The sequence below is a fragment of the Rhinoderma darwinii genome, chromosome 2, assembly GCF_050947455.1.
Source record: "Rhinoderma darwinii isolate aRhiDar2 chromosome 2, aRhiDar2.hap1, whole genome shotgun sequence".
Lineage (NCBI taxonomy): Eukaryota > Metazoa > Chordata > Amphibia > Anura > Rhinodermatidae > Rhinoderma > Rhinoderma darwinii.
Window position 1 is genome coordinate 374,653,360 of NC_134688.1, and position 7,729 is coordinate 374,661,088.

A 7,729-nucleotide genomic window follows, 5' to 3' on the forward strand; every position below is an offset into this window, starting at 1 on the left:
CTTATAGTATTCTTATATTTTTACCATCTTTACTTACATGACACAGTGAGCACAACGTTAGTGGAGTGACTAGCGTGTATGGCTGCCTTGATGCGCGGTTCGTCGTAGCTCTCCTCAGGAGGCTAGTAGCGCTCTGCCTTGGACTCTGGCTCTGGGGTTGCCCTGACATCACTGTCCATATTTGGATAGTGATGTCAGGAGCAGAGCTGGAGTCCCAGGTAGAGTGCTACTAGCGCTCTGCCCAGGACTCCGGCTCTGGGGTTGCCCCTGACATCACTGTGGATATATGGACAGTGATGTCAGGAGCAGAGCTGGAGTCCCAGGTAGAGCTTATAGTATTCTTATATTTTTTCCATCTTTATGGAAAGATGGCTAGAACTCCCGCAGATATCAAATTTCAGCTGACTCAAAAAAAAGTAGGAGCATATATACCATAAATAACTTCAATTAGAATTAAAACATAATATTTTTTATTGGGAAATAATTTAAAAAACCAAGGTAAGACATACAATAAGTAAAAAAAGATGCTATCAACAGAATGCATAGAACGCTTCTATGTATCCAATATCTACAGCCTGTTGTTTCTAAAGACTTTTATTATATATAATATATTCAGAATCTCATTTGTGTACCACTAAGGAATAGACCCATAGTAAAGTTAAACTATTAGTTTTAGGCAAGATAAATTCACATAAATACAGAATTATATTGCATAAATCAGCAGAGGTTTTATGCATAATTATCAGCAACTGACTTAGATTATGTCCTTGTAAATAGTAATAAAGATGTTATAATAGCATTTCACACACAGACAACAGAGCAGCTTTACTTACATGACACAGTAAGCACAAAGTTAGTGGAGTGACTAGCGTGTATGACTGCCTTGACGCGCGTTTCGTCGTAGTTCTCCTCAGGAGGCTAGTAGCGCTCTGCCTTGGACTCCGGCTCTGGGGTTGCCCTGACATCACTGTCCATATTTGGATAGTGATGTAAGGAGCAGAGCTGGAATCCCAGACAAAGTGCTAGAAGTGCCTCTGCTCCGGGACTCCAGATCTGGGCAAGCCCCTGACATCACTGTCCATATATGGACAATAATGTCAGTGGCTTCCCCAGAGTTTCCAGAGCAGAGCCTATACTAGTGCTCTGCTCTGGGACACCGGCTCTGGGGTTGCCCCTGACATCACATTCCGGTCCAGGAGGATCCCTTGACGTCACTGTCTATGGACAGTGACGTCAGGGGCTCCTCTACAGAAGAATCCTCGGGCAAAACTCTGGCTGGGGATTCCACTCCTAGAGGGAGCCCCAATGGAGCTATCTATGGGGGGGTGTGTGGCACTATCTGAAAGGGGTATGTGTGGCATTATCTACAGAGGGCACTGTGGCAGTATCTACAGAGGGCACTGTGGCATTATCTAGGGGGGTGGCATCTACAGAGGGAACTGTGGTATTAGCTACAGAGGGCACTGTCGCATTATCTATGGGTTGGTGTGTGGCAGTATCTACAGAAGGCACTGTGGCATTATCTGGGGGTTGCATTATTTACTGAGGGCACTGTGGCATTATCTACATTGGGCACTGTGGCAATATCTACAGAGGGCACTGTGGCATTGTAACGTCTATGGCCACAGTCCGTCGTTCGGTCGTTAACCTCGACGACCGTGGCCATGGACATCTTACCTCATTGCAGCGTCGTCCTCCTGTGAAGCGCCGGCACTCACTTCCGGACTACGAGTGTCTCTGGCGGGCGCGCCTGCCCGCGCTTGCACGGCCTTAAAGGGCCAGTGCGCGCATTTTTGCAGGAACTCTGCAATCTAGCCCAGGATGCCCTGGGCTATGAAAGGGGCTCTGTCCTCTTGCTCTTTGCCAGAGCGTTGTTTGTTACCCATAGTTTGTCGTGCTTATGGTCCTCCAGTGTCTTCCAGTTTACCAGTGTACCTTGCTCCTGTATACCGTATCCTGTTTCCGTGCTAACTAGTTTGAGTGCCGTGCTGTGCTATTGCCGTGTTTTGCTACAGTTTACACCTGACGACTTCCCGCCGCCTGGTCCTGGACGTGCCTGCCTCGCTACTGCCTACGATTGCCTCAGGTACCCTCGCTGAACTATTGAACTCTGTACTTACCTGTTTGGCCAGCTGCCATCCCGCTACGTTGAACGGCCCAGTGGGTCCACACCACGCATCGTGACAGTACACTCTGGCCATGGACTCCGCTGGTCAATTCAAGGGCTTGGCACCCTCCCAAGCCATGCAGGCGGATCTGCTGGATCTCCGAGCCAGGCAGGATCAGCTCCTCGTGGCAGTGGACTCTATGGCGCAGAAGCTAGGGACGCTAGTTGCTTCTCTTCCTGTCTCTATGCAAGTCCTTCAAGCCGATCCTCCTGTTACTCCTCCTGGCAGTTCCTGTCCGGATCCTCGGTTCTCGCTGCCATTGCCCCCTCTGTTCGATGGAGACACCAGTGCTTGTCGGGGGTTTCTGAATCAATGCCACATTCATTTTACCCTGCACTCTCGAGCATTTCCGTCGGATGGAGCCAAGAACGCATTCATCATATCCCTCCTGACTGGCAAGGCCCTGGCATGGGCTAATCCTATCTGGAAACGTCAGGGCCCCGAGACCCTAGATTTTCAGGATTTCGTGCGAATATTCCGAACTGTTTTTGAGGAGCCTGGGCGAGTCTCATCGGCAGCTACTGCCATCTTCAACCTTTGCCAAGAGGACACCTCCGTGGGCGAGTACACGATCCAGTTCCGGACTCTGGCAGGAGAGCTATCCTGGAACAATGAGGCCTTCGTGGCATCCTATTGGCATGGCCTGTCGTCCGAGATCAAGGATGAACTGGCCACTCGAGACCTGCCTTCTGCCTTGGACGACTTGATTCTGCTTCCCACTCGGGTAGACATAAGCCTGAGGGAAAGATCTCACGAGGTTCGTCAGGAGCGTCGGTGCCCTAGACTGGCGCACAACTTTCAGCAACCCCTCTTGCCTGCTTCTATTGCTTTGCCCGAGGTCCCGATGCAAGTAGACCGACTAAAATTATCGGTCCAGGAGAAACAGCGCAGGCGCACCTCTGGACTTTGCTTATATTGCGACCTCGCTGGTCATGTCGTGCATCTGTCTCCTCACAAGCCAAAAAACCCCAGTGCCTAGGTTTGGTTGGAGAGACAACCCTGGGCGTCAACACATTGAATCAAGAACTCTCTTCCAAACTATTCATTCCCGTAACCATCATTGCTGGCGAGAGGTCCCATCAGGTCTCCGCATATCTGAACTCCGGCTCTTCAGCAAACTTCGTCTGTCAGGACCTTGTGGATCTCCTTCAGTTGCCTACTATCCCGCTTGAAAGGCCGCTGATCGTTGCCTCCGTGGATGGACTGCCATTGCCGGACCCAGTTGTGTCCATAACTAAGCTATTGAGACTCCAAGTGGGAGCACTTCGCGCTGAACTCATCTCCCTGTTCGTCCTGTCCAAGGCCGTCAACCCCGTGCTGCTGGGTTTGCCTTGGCATCGTCTGCACGCCCGCGTCCTGGATTGGAACTCTGGAGAGGTCCTCCAGTGGGGCCCGAAGTGTCTTGACCGCTGTCTGGGCCATATCCAGTCACCACAGCCTGTCCCTCTTCAGTCTTTGACAGGGTTGCCTTTCTCCATGTTCTGCGATGTCTTCAATAAAAAGGAGGCTGAGGCCTTGCCGCCACACCGGGCATATGACTGTCCGATCTACCTGGTCCCTGAATCGTCTCCTCCTCGTGGTAGAGTGTACCCTCTCTCCTTGCCAGAGACCCAGGCCATGTTGGCCTACATTAAGGAGAACCTGGAGAAGGGTTTCATTCGTAAATTTTCATCCCCGGCCGGAGCGGGGTTCTTCTTTGTTAAAAAGAAAGATGGATCGTTACGACCTTGCATTGACTACCGAGGCCTAAACCAGATCACGGTGAAGAAGAGATACCATCTACCTTTGATTTCTGAACTGTTTGATCGCATACGGGGGGGCGAAAAAAATTTCTAAACTGGACCTGCGGGGGGCCTACAATCTGATTCGGATTCGTCGAGGTGACAAATGGAAGACTGCCTTTAATACTCGTGATGGGCACTACGAATACTTAGTCATGCCCTTCGGCCTGTGTAACGCCCCGCAGTATTTCAAGAATTTGTCAATGACAGTTTTCATGATCTCCTTTATGTTTGTGTTGTGGTGTAACTCGATGACATTTAGATTTTTTCCCCAGATCCAGTAACTCATCAGAGTCATGTCCGCCAGGTGTTGCTCCGTCTAAGAGAGAATCGCCTTTATGCCATGTTGGAGAAGTGTGTTTTTGAGAAGAAGTCTCTTTCCTTCCTGGGCTATATTATCTCCGATCAGGGCCTCTAGATGGACCCCAGTAAGGTAAAGGCTGTCCTGGAGTGGCCATGCACCCAAGGCTTAAGAGCCATACAACGCTTCCTAGGATTCGACAACTTCTACCGACTGTTCATCCCCAACTTCTCATCTTTCACTGCTCCTATTTCCACCCTCAATAAGAAGGGTATGAATGCCAAGATGTGGACTTCGGAGGCTGAAGCCGCATTTGAATCCTTAAGGAAAGCCTTCACGTCTGCCTCCATTCTGCACCATCCTGATGTATCCCTTCAGTTTTCGTTGGAGGTGGACGCTTCCTCGGTTGGTGCTGGTGCACTGCTGTTCCAGAAAAGATCGAAAGGCAAGGCTGTGGTATGTGGCTACTATTCCAAGCTGTTTTCTTCCGCAGAGCGCAACTACTCGATTGGGGACCGGGAGTTACTGGCCATCAAGCTGGCTCTGCAGGAGTGGAGACATCTACTGGAGGGTGCGGTTCATCCTATCCTGATCTTCACGGATCACAAGAATTTGACCTACCTACAGACGGCCCAGCGGTTGAATCCTCGTCAGGCCAGGTGGTTGTTGTTCTTTGCTCGGTTCCGGTTCGAACTCCACTACCGACCCGCCGATAAGAATGTGAGGGCCGATGCCTTGTCTAGATCTTTTAAAACCGAAGATGCCATGGAATCTCCACAGAATATTATTTACTCATCCTGCATCTTCTCTGTGAATCCCCTGCAAGTTAGAGACATTCCTCCGGGTAGGACTTTTGTGCGTCTGGCTGACCGAGGAAGAATTCTTCGCTGGGGTTACAGTTCTAAGCTGGCAGGTCACGCGGGTGCTCGTAAGACCCAAGATCTAATCACCCGTAAGTTCTGGTGGCCCACGCTACCCAAAGACGTTATGGACTTCGTCTCCTTTTGCACAGTATGCGCAGCAAATAAAGTTGCTCACTCCAGACCTGCTGGCCTGCTCCAACCACGGCCTGTGCCCGTTGCCCCATGGCAACATGTCGCTATGGACTTTGTCACGGATCTTCCTTCTTCTGCGAGTTGCAGTGTGATCTGGGTGGTGGTGGATCGATTTTCCCAAATGGCTCACTTCATTCCTTTGACCGCCCTGCCGTCTGCTACGCGATTGGCTGACCTCTTCATACAACACATCTTCCGTCTGCACGGCTTGCCCCTACATATTGTCTCGGACCGAGGGGTCCAGTTCACCTCAAAGTTTTGGAGAGCACTCTGCGGCCTCCTCGGTGTAAAATTGGACTTCTCTTCGGCCTATCATCCCCAGTCCAATGGGCAAGTTGAGAGAGTTAACCAGATTATGGAGAACTATCTACGTCACTTTGTTTCCAGGCGCCATGATGATTGGGTGCAGTTGCTCCCGTGGGAAGAGTTCTCTTATAACAACCACACCAGTGAGTCGACCACTTCCAGTCAATTTTTCATCGTCTACGGCCAACATCCTCGGATACCTGTAGCCGATTCAACCTTCAGGGGCTTTCAACAGATATGGCAACAGACCCGCTCTTCTATCCTGTTGGCGGTGGACCGCATGAAGAGAAAGGCAGATACAAGAAGGCGGGCGCCCCCGCAGTTCCTTCCAGGAACTAAAGTCTGGCTGTCTTCTAGGAATATCCAGCTGAAGGTGCCAGCGTGCAAATTTGCTCCTAGGTTCCTCAGCCCCTTCAAAATCCTGCTACAGATCAACCCGGTATCCTACAAGCTGCGGCTCCCCCCTACCCTCAGGATTCCTAACTCCTTTCACGTCTCCCTGCTGAAACCCGTGGTCCTAAACCGCTACTCCAGGACCGCTAGCTCCACAGTGGCCCCTGGCGGCTCATCGGGGACTTTCAAAGTAAAGGAGATTCTGGCTACCAAGAAGGTGGGAGGAAGAACATTTTATTTAGTGGATTGGAGGGGGTTCGGCCCAGAGGAGAGGTCTTGGGAGCCAGAAGAGAACATCGATGCTCCTGTCCTCGTGAGGAAGTTTCTCTCCCACTCTGGGAGGGGGCGTAAGAGGAGGGATACTGTAACGTCTATGGCCACGGTCCGTCATTCGTCGTTAACCTCGACGACCGTGGCCATGGACATCTTACCTCATTGCAGCGTCGTCCTCCTGTGAAGCGCCGGCACTCACTTCCGGACTACGCCAGCTGCCATCCCGCTATGCGGTACGGCCCAGTGGGTCCACACCACGCATCGTGACAGGCATTATCTACGGGTGGGTGTGTGGTAGTATCTACAGAGGGCACTGTGGCAGTATCTACAGAGGGCACTGTGGCATTATCTACAGAGGGCACTGTGGCACTATCTAAAAAGTGGCTGCCCAATCTTGACATTCGTGTGTCTGCCAAACGCTGCCAACTGAGCCGCCGGACGGCATTTAGCGACACTTAAACTGGAAAACGGGATTGTTAAAATAAGCACATGGAGAAAACAAATTTCCGTTAAGTTTAACCTAGCGGTATTATTATTGTAATGTAGTATTAATATAGTAATGTAGTATTGTTATAGTAGTTCAAATAACTAATTTATTAACAATAATTTTGTATCAAATTTGAAAGTAATGCAGCCCGTCAACTTCAAATTTTTTCCATATGTGGCCCACTTCCCTGGCCGAGTTTGAGACCCCTGCCTAGTCCCATCCCTATCTGCTTTTACACTTAAAGAGGCTCTGTCACCAGATTATAAGTTCCCTATCTCCTACATAATCTGATCGACGCTGTAATGTAGATAACAGCAGTGTTTTTTGATTTTTGAAAACGATCATTTTTGAGCAAGTTATGAACTATTTTAGAATTATGCAAATTAGTTTCTTAATAGACAACTGGGTGTGTTTTTACTTTTTACCAGCTGGGCGTTGTGAAGAGAAGTGTATGACGCTGACCAATCAGTGACCAATCAGCGTCATACACTTCTCATTGTTCCAGCCCAGCTTCTTTCACTGCACAATCACACTGTAACAATGGTCTGGAACAATGAGAAGTGTAGGATGCGGATTGGTCAGGGTCATACACTTCTCTGTACAACGCCCAGTAGGTAAAAAGTAAAAACACGCCCAGTTGTCTATTAAGAAACTCATTAGCATAAATTTAAAATGGTTTATAACTTGGTCAAAAATGATCGTTTTTCAAAATAAAAACCACTGCTGTTATCTACATTACAGCGCCGATCAGATTCTGTAGCAGATAGGGCACTTATAATCTGGTGACAGAGCCTCTTTAAGGCCCTTTTACACATGCCAATTATCAGGCAAACGAACCTTCATGTGAATGCTCGTACCCGATCATTGCCCTATGTAAGCAGGGCATCAATCAGCCGATGTACACAGGGAGATGTGCTGCCGACAACGATAACATTTCTTGCAGCATAAACGACACAATCAGCCGA